This window comes from Porites lutea, chromosome 5 (assembly GCF_958299795.1).
Source record: "Porites lutea chromosome 5, jaPorLute2.1, whole genome shotgun sequence".
In the NCBI taxonomy this organism is placed as follows: domain Eukaryota; kingdom Metazoa; phylum Cnidaria; class Anthozoa; order Scleractinia; family Poritidae; genus Porites; species Porites lutea.
In genome coordinates this window covers 21,279,257-21,293,851 of record NC_133205.1, presented here as the reverse complement: position 1 = coordinate 21,293,851, position 14,595 = coordinate 21,279,257, and positions in this window count along the sequence as shown.

The following is a 14,595-nucleotide window of genomic DNA, read 5'->3' as shown; positions in this document are numbered from 1 at the left end:
GTATAATTTCAACCACTAGTTATTTTAGGTGAGCTCTGCTTCTTACAGTCTACCACTATAAACTTGTGTACCGAGAGGGATGTAAACATGGTAATGCTGATGGTCTCAGTCGGTGACCCTTGTCTGATACAGTAGTCACAGCCCCAGTACCGGATGAAACAATACTCCTAATGGAAAGCCTGGAAGTCATGCCTGTGAAAGTTGATCACATTGCAGCTTGGACAGCCTCAGACCCAGTTCTACAGCAGGTTCTCAGCAGAGTTCGGCACGGCTGGGGTGATAGATGCCCTGACAAAAGCCTGGAGCCTTTCTTCGTGAGGAGAAACGAGTTGAGCACACACAATGGTTGTATCTCGTGAGGGAACCGTGTGGTGATACCAGCTCGGGGTCAGAAACAGCTCATAGAAGACCTGCTCACTGCCCACCCAGGAATGGTCAGATGAAAAATATGGCGCAGAGCTACCTATGGTGGCCAGGGCTGGATACAGAAATTGAGGATAAGGACAAGTCATGCAACGTATGTCAATTTCATAGAGCTGCACCTCTGCATTCCTGGGAGTGGCCTGAAAAGTGCTGGTCCCGCATACATATAGACCATGCAGGGCCATTTATGGGACAGTTATTCACCTATTTTTTTAAAAAAAGCTCATATGTCAGTGGTGTGAGCGTATGTATCTTTGTGGCTTTGTCTGTTGGGATGTGTGTTACAGGGGCCATTAGGTTGAAGGTACCATAAGTTGATGGCTAAGGAACGAATGAGATTTCGCAATCTAAACATGACATTGCTGCGCTTAAGGTCAAACAAGGGCATTTTGAGACTGCCATCTTGATTCTTCACAATTTTGTCGTCTTTTTTCACAGCTGAAGGTGTTTAGAAGCATAACATATAAATATCTTCATGATCCAAACTTCGAGTGCAGTGATGCAGCTGTTTAAGGGTTCATATGTTAACGTGGCTGCTGGTTCAAGACATTTATGACCTTATTCGAATGATAATGCCGGCGGCTTAGAGATTGTACTCAAACTTTCACAATTGCCCTTGAAGCTTCGCTTCTCGGGCAAATGTTTATGTTTCGAACAACCTCTGAGCCGCGAGCATTTTCCTGCGATATTCCAGCCGCCGGGAGATGTTTGTTTACTAAATATTCAGTCAGAGAGTTTTAAGTATGTTTTACAAATAACCCAGCTGACAACAAAACCAAAGGTAAGATTTCTGAGAATTTAGTACAGCAAAGTGTTATTTAAAAGAAAGGCATTTTTAATGGCGTATGGAGGCTGATCAGAAGAAAGAGTCCTTTAGCCTACGATGCTTCTACGAGTTCAAAATTCAGACCGATAGACTATCTGCTATTTGCGGGAACCGACGATCATATTAAGGTTTATTCAAATTACGATAGTTCTGTAAATTTTAAAGTTATCATTGTTCTGTGGTAATTTTACTTTTTAAACCACTTAAACGCAAATTAAGCACACTTGCTGATTTCGTAACATAATGTCGCTCAGCTGTACATTACCTATAAAAGGGGGCACAGCATAGAGCCATCAAATAATTTCAAGTTTTAAAGCCATTTCGATCATAACAAAACAGTCTTGATCTCAACAAGTACTCTTCCTCAATTTTATTCGTATTATCTGCTCCGAATCTGCTCTTTAAATCTATTTCATCAATGCTGGTCCTGTAACCGAGAGGCTGAAGTCGTTCCACATTTTCTCATCTGAACAAGACGCTGTTTGTCCACCAGGAGTATGGACCTGCTCAACTGGAAAACGATCACTGAGTGGCAAACTGTTGTTAAGAACCCAAGATAGCGTCTCCAAAGGTAGTTGTCCACCGGGCGTGTGGACATGCTCTACTGGAAAGCGATCACAGATACCAAATAGACAATTTACAGCCATTGCTGTAACTGTACAAGACAATAATGAAGATATTGGCAGCAAAGACCTAGCCTACAGATCACGACATATCTCAAAGAGTAGAAAGAAGAAACTGTTCAGGAGGATGCTTAAAAAGAGAACACAGACAATGAAGGGCTTCCAAGTCTCAAAAGTTGTTTGCCCTCCAGGCGTCTGGACATGTTCTACTGGAAAACGATGAGAGGCGTAAAAAAATACACAGCTAAAGTGACTTGACTATTTAGACGGCGACAAGGAGAATAACGTACTTAATAAAGCCTTTCATCCTACGATCAATATATAAGACCATGTCTGCATGAGAAATTTGTCCGAATTAAACATTTCACGTTTGTAACGATCAAAATAAACAAGATTATAAGTAGAGTACAGGGACATTTTACCAGGAATATTATGTCAGTGCTTATCATTACTGCAGCAAGAAAACATTTTTTTGACGAGCTTGAATATTCGTTTTTACCAGCATATAGAGTATGGCAGTTTTTAATAAAAGAGTTTATCACAAGGAACATGACGAAGTAATTGTGTGTTTGTTGGTTTTTGTTAGTTTTACGAGGGGCTCTAGTTCACACTTTTATGGTTACAATAAAATGTAATTGAACAAACCCCTTAACTCATACCTAAGCCTTTAACATTTCCAAACCACTTGTCACAGAACACAGCCCTCTGCACAAGCTGTGACGTCAAATACTGTCAAAACAATGCAGGTATTTATGCCTTAAACTCAAACAGAGAATTGGAAGATGCCGTTGAAAACAAGGTAATCTATAAAATCCTTCCTTGAAAGTAAAAACCAGTTTCACAGATAACTCAAAAGGGTAAAAGTTTTGATCCGTTGTTCTAAAAGAGCAGTAAACTTTTTAACAAGTTTTGCAAGTTCTTACGAATAGAGGGGAAAAAAAGAAACGTTCTTATTTTTGTTTCCATTCATTGATAATGTCTTTAGATCGACGGGAAATATTTGATGATTTCTTTAATCGTACGCGCGTTGCATCATATCACAATAAGGTATATTTTCAACCACTAGTTATTTCAGGTGAGCTCTACATCTTACAGCCTACGGCTATGAACTTGTGTACCGAGAGGGATCGATGTAAACATGGTAATGCTGATGTTCTCAGTCGGTTACCCTTGCCTGATACAGTAGTCACAGCCCCAGTACTGGGTGAAACCATACTCCTAATGGACCGCCTGGAAGTTATGCCTGTGAAAACTGATCACATTGCAGATTCCACAGCCTTAAACCCAGTTCTACAGCAGCTTGTCAGAAGAGTTCAGCACGGATGGGGTGATAGATGCCCTGACAAAAGCCTGGAACCTTTCTCCCGGAGGAGAAACGAGTTGAGCACACGCAATGGTTGTATCTCTTGAGGGAACCGTGTGGTGATACCAGCTCAAGGTCAGAAAAAGCTCTTAGAGGACCTGCTCACCGCCCACCCAGGAATGGTCAGATGAAAAATATGGCGCGGAGCTACCTATGGTGGCCAGGGCTGGATACAGACATGAATATAAGGTAAAGTCATACAAAGTATGTCAATTTCATAGAGCTGCACCTCCGCATTCCTGGGAGTGGCCTGAAAAGTGCTGGTCCCGCATACATATAGACTACAGGGCCATTTATGAGACAGTTATTTAGCTATTTTGAAAAAAAAAAAAGCTCATATGTCAGTGGTGTGAGCGTATGTATCTTTGTGGCTTTGTCTGTTGGGATGTGTGTTGCAGGGGCCATTAGGTTGAAGGTACCATAAGTTGATGGCTAAGGAACGAATGAGATTTCGCAATCTAAACATGACATTGCTGCGCTTAAGGTCAAACAAGAGCACTTTGAGACCGCCATCTTGATTCTTCACAATTTTGTCGTCTTTTATTACAGCTGAAGGTGTTTAAAAGCATAACATTTAAATATCTTCATGATTCAAACTTCGAGTGCAGTGATGCAGCTGTTCAAGGGTTTATATGTTAATGTGGCTGCTGGTTCAAGACATTTATGACCTTATTCGAATGATAATGCCGGTAGCTTAGAGATTGTGCTTAAACTTTTACAGTTGCCCTTGAAGCTTCGCTTCTCGGGCAAATGTTCATGTTTCGAACAGCCTCTGAGCCGCGAGCATTTTCCTGCGATTTTCCAGCCGCCGGGAAATGTTTGTTTACTAAAAGCTACTAAATATTGAGTTAGAGAGTTTTGAGTATGTTTTACAAATAACCCAGCTGGCAACAAAACCGAAGGTAAAATTTCTCAGAACCTAGTACAGCAAAGTGTTATTTAAAAGACAGGAATTTATCATGGCGTATGGAGGCTGAACAGAAGAAAATGTCCTGTAGCCTACGATGTTTCTACGAGTCCAAAATTCAGACCGATAGACTATCTGCCGCGAGTAGCCTGTGCTATTTGCAGGAACCGACAATCATATTAAGGTTTATTTAAATTACGTTAGTTTTGTAAGTTGTAAAGTTATCATTGTTCTGTGGTAATTTTACTTTTTAAACCACTCAAACGCATATTAAAATTGTTGTTGCTGTTTTTGATAGGCTACTTTATACAAAATGACATTTTATATAAGCACACTTGCTGATTTCGTAACATAATGTTGCTCAGCTGTACATTACCTATAAAAGGGGCCACAGCATTCAGCCATCAAACAATTTCCACTTTTAAAGCCATTTCGATCATAACTAAACAGTCTTGATCTCAACATGTACTCTTCCTCAATTTTATTCGTTTTATCTGCTCTTGAAGTCTATTTCATCAATGCTGGTCTTGTGACGGAGAGACTGAAGTCGTTCAACACTTTCTCATCTGAACAAGACGCTCTTTGTCCACCAGGAGTATGGACCTGCTCAACTGGAAAACGATCACTGAGTGGCAAACTATTGTTAAGAACCCAAGATAGCGTCTCCAAAGGTAGTTGTCCACCGGGCGTGTGGACATGCTCTACTGGAAAGCGATCACACATACCAAATAGACAATTTACAGCCATTACCGTAACTGTACAAGACAATAATGAAGATAATGGTAGCAAAGACCCAGCCTACAGATCACGACACATCTCAACGAGTAGAAAGAAGAAACTGTTCAGGAGGATGCTTAAAAAGAGAACACAGACAATGAAGGACTTCCAAGCGTCAAAAGTTGTTTGCCCTCCAGGCGTCTGGACATGTTCCACTGGAAAACGATGAGAGGCGTAAAAAAATACATAGCTAAAGTGACTTGACGATTTAGCCGGCGACAAGGAGAATAATGTACTTAATAAAGCCTTTCATCCTACGATGAATATATAAGACCATGTCTGCATGAGAAATTTGTCCGAATTAAACATTTCACGTTTGTAATAATCAAAATAACCAAGATTATGAGTAGAATAAAGGGACATTTTACCAGGAATATTATGTCAGTACTTATCATTACTGCACCAAGAAAATATCTTTAACGAGCTTGAATATTCGTTTTTACCAGCATATAGGGTATGGCAGTTTTTAATAAAAGAGTTTGTCACAAGGAACATGACGAAATAATTACGTGTTTGTTGGTTGTTGTTAGTTTTACGAGGGGCTCTAGTTCACACTTTTATGCTTACAATAAAATGTAATAGAACAAACCCCTTAACTCATACATGAGCCTTTAACATTTCCAAACCACTTGTCACAAAACACAGCCCTCTGCACAAGCTGTGACGTCAAATACTGTTAAAACAATGCAGGTATTTATGCCTTAAACTCAAACAGAGAATTGGAAGATGCCGTTGAAAATAAAGTAATCTATAAAATCTTTTTTTGAAAGTCAAAACAAGTTTCACAGATAAATCAAAAGGGTTAAAGTTTTGATCCATTGTTCTAAAAGAGCGGTGAACGTTCTAACAAAATTTGCAAGTTCTTACGAACAGAGGGGAAAAAAAGAAACGTCCTTATTTTTGTTTCCATACATTGATATTGTCTTTAGATCGACGGCAAATATTTGATGAATTCTTAGATCGTACGCGCGTTGCACTAGTTATTTTAGGTGAGCTCTGCTTCTTACAGCCTACGACTATGAACTTGTGTACCGAGAGGGATGAAAACAGGGTAAAGCTGATGGTCTCAGTCGGTGACCCTTGTCTGATACAGTAGTCACAGCCCCAGTACCGGATGAAACAATACTCCTAATGGACCGCCTGGAAGTCATGCCTGTGAAAGCTGATCATATTGCAGCTTGGACAGACTCAGACCCAGTTCTACAGCAGGTTCTCAGAAGAGTTCAGCACGGCTGGGGTGATAGATGCCCTGACCAAAGCCTGGAGCCTTTCTACGTGAGGAGAAGCGAGTTGACCACACACAATGGTTGTATCTCGTGAGGGAACCGTGTGGTGATACCAGCTCGGGGTCAGAAACGGCTCATAGAACACCTGCTCACTGCCCACCCAGGAATGGTCAGATGAAAAATATGGCGCGGAGCTACCTGTGGTGGCCAGCGCTGGATACAGAAATTGAGGATAAGATGAAGTCATGCAAAGTACGTCAATTTCATAAAGCTGCACCTCTGCATTCCTGGGAGTGGCCTGAAACGTGCTGGTCCCGTATACATATAGACCATGCGGGGCCATTTATGAGACAGTTATTCAGCTATTTTGAAAAGAAAAGCTCATATGTGAGTAGTGTGAGCATATCTATCTTTGTGGCTTTGTCTGTTGGGATGTGTGTTGCAGGGACCAATAAGGTTGAAGGTACTATGAGTTGATGGCTAAGGAACGAATGAGATTTCGCATATAAACATGACATTGCTGCGCTTAAGGTCAAACAAGAGCACTTTGAGATCGCTATCTTGATTCTTCACAGTTTTGTCGTCTTTTATCACAGCTGAAGGTGTTCAGAAGGATAACAGTTAAATATCTTCATGATTCAAACTTCGAGTGTAGTGATGCAGCTGTTCAAGGGTTCATATGTTAATTTGGCTGCTGGTTCAAGACATTTATGACCTTATTCGAATGATAATGCCGGCGGCTTAGAGATGGTACTCAAACTTTCACAGTTGCCCTTGAAGCTTCGCTTCTCGGGCAAATGTTTATGTTTCGAACAACCTCTGAGCCGCGAGCATTTTCCTGCGATATTCCAGCCGCCGAGAGATGTTTATTTACTAAATATTGAGTTAGAGAGTTTTGAGTATGTTTTACAAATAACCCAGCTGGCAACAAAACCGAAGGTAAGATTTGTCAGAACTTAGTAAAGCAAAGTGCTGATTTGGTAACATAATGTTGCTCAGCTGTACTATTACCTATAAAAGGAGCCACAGCATTCACCCATCAAACAATTTCCACTTTTTTAGCCATTTAGATCATAACAAAATAGTCTTGATCTCAACATGTACTCTTCCTTACTTTTATTCGTATTATCTGCTCTTCAAGTCTATTTCACCAATGCTGGTCCTGTGACGGAGAGGCTGAAGTCGTTCGACACTTTCTCATCTGAACAAGACGCTGTTTGTCCACCAGGAGTATGGACTTGCTCAACTGGAAAACGATCACTGAGTGGCAAACTACTGTTAAGAACCCAAGATAGCGTTACCAGACGTAGTTGTCCCCCGGGCGTGTGGACATGCTCTACTGGAAAGCGATCACACATACCAAATAGACAATTTACAGCCATTGCTGTAACTGTACAAGACAATAATGAAGATAATGGTAGCAAAGACCGAGCCTACAGATCACGACATATCTTAACGGGTAGAAAGAAGAAAATGTTCAAGAGGATGCTTAAAAAGAGAACACCAACAATGAAGGGCTTCCAAGACTCAAAAGTTGTTTGCCCTCCAGGCGTCTGGACATGTTCTACTGGAAAACGATGAGAGGCGTAAAAAAAATACACAGCTAAAGTGACTTGACGATTTAGCCGGCGACAAGGGATGATTGTATACTCAATAAAGCCTTTCCTGCCACGATTAATAGGAGACCATGTCTGCATGAGAACTTTGTTCGAATTAAACATTTTACGGTTGTAAAAATACATGAAGTGGATTTTCTTTCTATGATCAAAGTAATCAAGATTATAAGTAGAATAAAGGGACATTTTACCAGGAATATTATGTCAGTGCTTATCATTACTGCACTAAGAAAATATCTTAAACGAGCTTGAATATTTGTTTTTACCAGCATATAGAGTATGACAGTTTTTAATAAAAGAGTTTGTCATAAGGAAATTATCGTGTGTTGGTTGGTTGTTGTTAGTTTTACGAGGGGCTCTAGTTCACACTTTTATGCTTACAATAAAATGTAATAGAACAAACCCCTTAACTCATACATGAGCCTTTAACATTTCCAAACCACTTGTCACAAAACACAGCCCTCTGCACAAGCTGTGACGTCAAATACTGTTAAAACAATGCAGGTATTTATGCCTTAAACTCAAACAGAGAATTGGAAGATGCCGTTGAAAATAAAGTAATCTATAAAATCTTTTTTTGAAAGTCAAAACAAGTTTCACAGATAAATCAAAAGGGTTAAAGTTTTGATCCATTGTTCTAAAAGAGCGGTGAACGTTCTAACAAGTTTTGCAAGTTCTTACGAACAGAGGGGAAAAAAAGAAACGTCCTTATTTTTGTTTCCATACATTGATATTGTCTTTAGATCGACGGCAAATATTTGATGAATTCTTAGATCGTACGCGCGTTGCACTAGTTATTTTAGGTGAGCTCTGCTTCTTACAGCCTACGACTATGAACTTGTGTACCGAGAGGGATGAAAACAGGGTAAAGCTGATGGTCTCAGTCGTTGACCCTTGTCTGATACAGTAGTCACAGCCCTAGTACCGGATGAAACAATACTCCTAATGGACCGCCTGGAAGTCATGCCTGTGAAAGCTGATCACATTGCAGCTTGGACAGACTCAGACCCAGTTCTACAGCAGGTTCTCAGAAGAGTTCAGCACGGCTGGGGTGATAGATGCCCTGACCAAAGCCTGGAGCCTTTCTACGTGAGGAGAAGCGAGTTGACCACACACAATGGTTGTATCTCGTGAGGGAACCGTGTGGTGATACCAGCTCGGGGTCAGAAACGGCTCATAGAACACCTGCTCACTGCCCACCCAGGAATGGTCAGATGAAAAATATGGCGCGGAGCTACCTATGGTGGCCAGCGCTGGATACAGAAATTGAGGATAAGATGAAGTCATGCAAAGTACGTCAATTTCATAAAGCTGCACCTCTGCATTCCTGGGAGTGGCCTGAAACGTGCTGGTCCCGCATACATATAGACCATGCAGGGCCATTTATGAGACAGTTATTCAGCTATTTTGAAAAGAAAAGCTCATATGTGAGTAGTGTGAGCATATCTATCTTTGTGGCTTTGTCTGTTGGGATGTGTGTTGCAGGGACCAATAAGGTTGAAGGTACTATGAGTTGATGGCTAAGGAACGAATGAGATTTCGCATATAAACATGACATTGCTGCGCTTAAGGTCAAACAAGAGCACTTTGAGATCGCTATCTTGATTCTTCACAATTTTGTCGTCTTTTATCACAGCTGAAGGTGTTCAGAAGGATAACAGTTAAATATCTTCATGATTCAAACTTCGAGTGTAGTGATGCAGCTGTTCAAGGGTTCATATGTTAATTTGGCTGCTGGTTCAAGACATTTATGACCTTATTCGAATGATAATGCCGGCGGCTTAGAGATGGTACTCAAACTTTCACAGTTGCCCTTGAAGCTTCGCTTCTCGGGCAAATGTTTATGTTTCGAACAACCTCTGAGCCGCGAGCATTTTCCTGCGATATTCCAGCCGCCGAGAGATGTTTATTTACTAAATATTGAGTTAGAGGGTTTTGAGTATGTTTTACAAATAACCCAGCTGGCAACAAAACCGAAGGTAAGATTTGTCAGAACTTAGTAAAGCAAAGTGCTGATTTCGTAACATAATGTTGCTCAGCTGTACTATTACCTATAAAAGGAGCCACAGCATTCACCCATCAAACAATTTCCACTTTTAAAGCCATTTAGATCATAACAAAATAGTCTTGATCTCAACATGTACTCTTCCTTACTTTTATTCGTATTATCTGCTCTTCAAGTCTATTTATTAATGCTGGTCCTGTGACGGAGAGGCTGAAGTCGTTCGACACTTTCTCATCTGAACAAGACGCTGTTTGTCCACCAGGAGTATGGACTTGCTCAACTGGAAAACGATCACTGAGTGGCAAACTACTGTTAAGAACCCAAGATAGCGTTACCAGACGTAGTTGTCCCCCGGGCGTGTGGACATGCTCTACTGGAAAGCGATCACACATACCAAATAGACAATTTACAGCCATTGCTGTAACTGTACAAGACAATAATGAAGATAATGGTAGCAAAGACCGAGCCTACAGATCACGACATATCTTAACGGGTAGAAAGAAGAAAATGTTCAAGAGGATGCTTAAAAAGAGAACACCAACAATGAAGGGCTTCCAAGACTCAAAAGTTGTTTGCCCTCCAGGCGTCTGGACATGTTCTACTGGAAAACGATGAGAGGCGTAAAAAAAATACACAGCTAAAGTGACTTGACGATTTAGCCGGCGACAAGGGATGATTGTATACTCAATAAAGCCTTTCCTGCCACGATTAATAGGAGACCATGTCTGCATGAGAACTTTGTTCGAATTAAACATTTTACGGTTGTAAAAATACATGAAGTGGATTTTCTTTCTATGATCAAAGTAATCAAGATTATAAGTAGAATAAAGGGACATTTTACCAGGAATATTATGTCAGTGCTTATCATTACTGCACTAAGAAAATATCTTAAACGAGCTTGAATATTTGTTTTTACCAGCATATAGAGTATGACAGTTTTTAATAAAAGAGTTTGTCATAAGGAAATTATCGTGTGTTGGTTGGTTGTTGTTAGTTTTACGAGGGGCTCTAGTTCACACTTTTATGCTTACAATAAAATGTAATAGAACAAACCCCTTAACTCATACATGAGCCTTTAACATTTCCAAACCACTTGTCACAAAACACAGCCCTCTGCACAAGCTGTGACGTCAAATACTGTTAAAACAATGCAGGTATTTATGCCTTAAACTCAAACAGAGAATTGGAAGATGCCGTTGAAAATAAAGTAATCTATAAAATCTTTTTTTGAAAGTCAAAACAAGTTTCACAGATAAATCAAAAGGGTTAAAGTTTTGATCCATTGTTCTAAAAGAGCGGTGAACGTTCTAACAAGTTTTGCAAGTTCTTACGAACAGAGGGGAAAAAAAGAAACGTCCTTATTTTTGTTTCCATACATTGATATTGTCTTTAGATCGACGGCAAATATTTGATGAATTCTTAGATCGTACGCGCGTTGCACTAGTTATTTTAGGTGAGCTCTGCTTCTTACAGCCTACGACTATGAACTTGTGTACCGAGAGGGATGAAAACAGGGTAAAGCTGATGGTCTCAGTCGTTGACCCTTGTCTGATACAGTAGTCACAGCCCTAGTACCGGATGAAACAATACTCCTAATGGACCGCCTGGAAGTCATGCCTGTGAAAGCTGATCACATTGCAGCTTGGACAGACTCAGACCCAGTTCTACAGCAGGTTCTCAGAAGAGTTCAGCACGGCTGGGGTGATAGATGCCCTGACCAAAGCCTGGAGCCTTTCTACGTGAGGAGAAGCGAGTTGACCACACACAATGGTTGTATCTCGTGAGGGAACCGTGTGGTGATACCAGCTCGGGGTCAGAAACGGCTCATAGAACACCTGCTCACTGCCCACCCAGGAATGGTCAGATGAAAAATATGGCGCGGAGCTACCTATGGTGGCCAGCGCTGGATACAGAAATTGAGGATAAGATGAAGTCATGCAAAGTACGTCAATTTCATAAAGCTGCACCTCTGCATTCCTGGGAGTGGCCTGAAACGTGCTGGTCCCGCATACATATAGACCATGCAGGGCCATTTATGAGACAGTTATTCAGCTATTTTGAAAAGAAAAGCTCATATGTGAGTAGTGTGAGCATATCTATCTTTGTGGCTTTGTCTGTTGGGATGTGTGTTGCAGGGACCAATAAGGTTGAAGGTACTATGAGTTGATGGCTAAGGAACGAATGAGATTTCGCATATAAACATGACATTGCTGCGCTTAAGGTCAAACAAGAGCACTTTGAGATCGCTATCTTGATTCTTCACAATTTTGTCGTCTTTTATCACAGCTGAAGGTGTTCAGAAGGATAACAGTTAAATATCTTCATGATTCAAACTTCGAGTGTAGTGATGCAGCTGTTCAAGGGTTCATATGTTAATTTGGCTGCTGGTTCAAGACATTTATGACCTTATTCGAATGATAATGCCGGCGGCTTAGAGATGGTACTCAAACTTTCACAGTTGCCCTTGAAGCTTCGCTTCTCGGGCAAATGTTTATGTTTCGAACAACCTCTGAGCCGCGAGCATTTTCCTGCGATATTCCAGCCGCCGAGAGATGTTTATTTACTAAATATTGAGTTAGAGGGTTTTGAGTATGTTTTACAAATAACCCAGCTGGCAACAAAACCGAAGGTAAGATTTGTCAGAACTTAGTAAAGCAAAGTGCTGATTTGGTAACATAATGTTGCTCAGCTGTACTATTACCTATAAAAGGAGCCACAGCATTCACCCATCAAACAATTTCCACTTTTAAAGCCATTTAGATCATAACAAAATAGTCTTGATCTCAACATGTACTCTTCCTTACTTTTATTCGTATTATCTGCTCTTCAAGTCTATTTATTAATGCTGGTCCTGTGACGGAGAGGCTGAAGTCGTTCGACACTTTCTCATCTGAACAAGACGCTGTTTGTCCACCAGGAGTATGGACTTGCTCAACTGGAAAACGATCACTGAGTGGCAAACTACTGTTAAGAACCCAAGATAGCGTTACCAGACGTAGTTGTCCCCCGGGCGTGTGGACATGCTCTACTGGAAAGCGATCACACATACCAAATAGACAATTTACAGCCATTGCTGTAACTGTACAAGACAATAATGAAGATAATGGTAGCAAAGACCGAGCCTACAGATCACGACATATCTTAACGGGTAGAAAGAAGAAAATGTTCAAGAGGATGCTTAAAAAGAGAACACCAACAATGAAGGGCTTCCAAGACTCAAAAGTTGTTTGCCCTTCAGGCGTCTGGACATGTTCTACTGGAAAACGATAAGAGGCGTAAAAAAAATACACAGCTAATGTGACTTGACGATTTAGCCGGCGACAAGGGATGATTGTATACTCAATAAAGCCTTTCCTGCCACGATTAATAGGAGACCATGTCTGCTTGAGAACTTTGTTCGAATTAAACATTTTACGGTTGTAAAAATACATGAAGTGGATTTTGTTTCTATGATCAAAGTAAACAAGATTATAAGTAGAATAAAGGGACATTTTACCAGGAATATTATGTCAGTGCTTATCATTACTGCACTAAGAAAATATCTTTAACGAGCTTGAATATTTGTTTTTACCAGCATATAGAGTATGACAGTTTTTAATAAAAGAGTTTGTCATAAGGAACATGAGGAAATCATCGTGTTTTTGTTGGTTGTTGTTAGTTTTACGAGGGGCTCTAGTTCACTTTTTTACGGTTGCAATAAAATGTAGTTGAACCAACCCCTTAACTCATACCTGAGCCTTTATCATTTCCAAACCACTTGTCATAGAACACAGCCCTCTGCACAAGTTGTGACGTCAAATACTGTTAAAACAATGCGGGCATTTATGCCTTAAACTCAAACAGAGAATTGGACGATGCCATTGGAAATAACGTAACCTATAAAATCTTTCCTTGAAAGTCAAAACCAATTTCACATATAAATCAAAGGGGTTAAAGTTTTGATCCGTTGCTTTACAACAGCAGTGAACGTTCTAACAAGTTTTGCTAGTTCTTACGAACAGAGGGGAAAAAACGAAACGTCCTTATTTTTGTTTCCATATTTTCTTACAAGTTTATCTTGACCAAAACGGCGCAAAAAACCCTACCCGATGGGGCGGCACATACCCTATATAGCTTATTTACGGGAGTGCCCCGCCGGGACATAAACTTTGCTGGAATGGAAACATTTTATGTTTGCACACATGTTTGGATTGTTTTATGGTCGATTATGACCAACAAACAAGATTAGGAAGGAGCTTAAGTCATTTTACCAGGGAAATGAAATTAGGCTGAACTACTTGCAAAATAAGACATCACGTCTTTACCACACTCGACGCACGTATACGAAATGTAAAATGTAAAAATAAAAATGCTCTAGAAGTTTTAAAACTAAGGCTGGTTTATTGTTTCGACATTACCCAAAATTGGGCTTTGCTGTATAACAAATAAGGGAAGGAAAATACCAAACGTTGCGCAAAACTGAGTCTACTATCCCCATCAATATAGATGGTTGCTTACAAGTTAGGTTTGTTCCTGTCATTAAGAGATATTTGAACACCTAGTTTGAACGCAAAGCTGTTGAACTTTGTCCTTTTGAAGGTTTGTACGTGTGAGAATTCGACGTTTAGAAAGTAGGGGTTTAAAAGTAACTGTCATGCACGCAACCTGCACATGGAGATGTTGCACTTTACTCCTTTCACGGTTCGTAATGACGTGAAAGAATGCAGTTAATTAACGATTTGCATAGTGCGACTTTAATACATTGCCTCCATTTCGAAAAATTTTGAAGAAATTTTGCATCATTCAAAGTTAGGAGTAAGAGCCTAACATTACGGGATTCACCAAAAGCC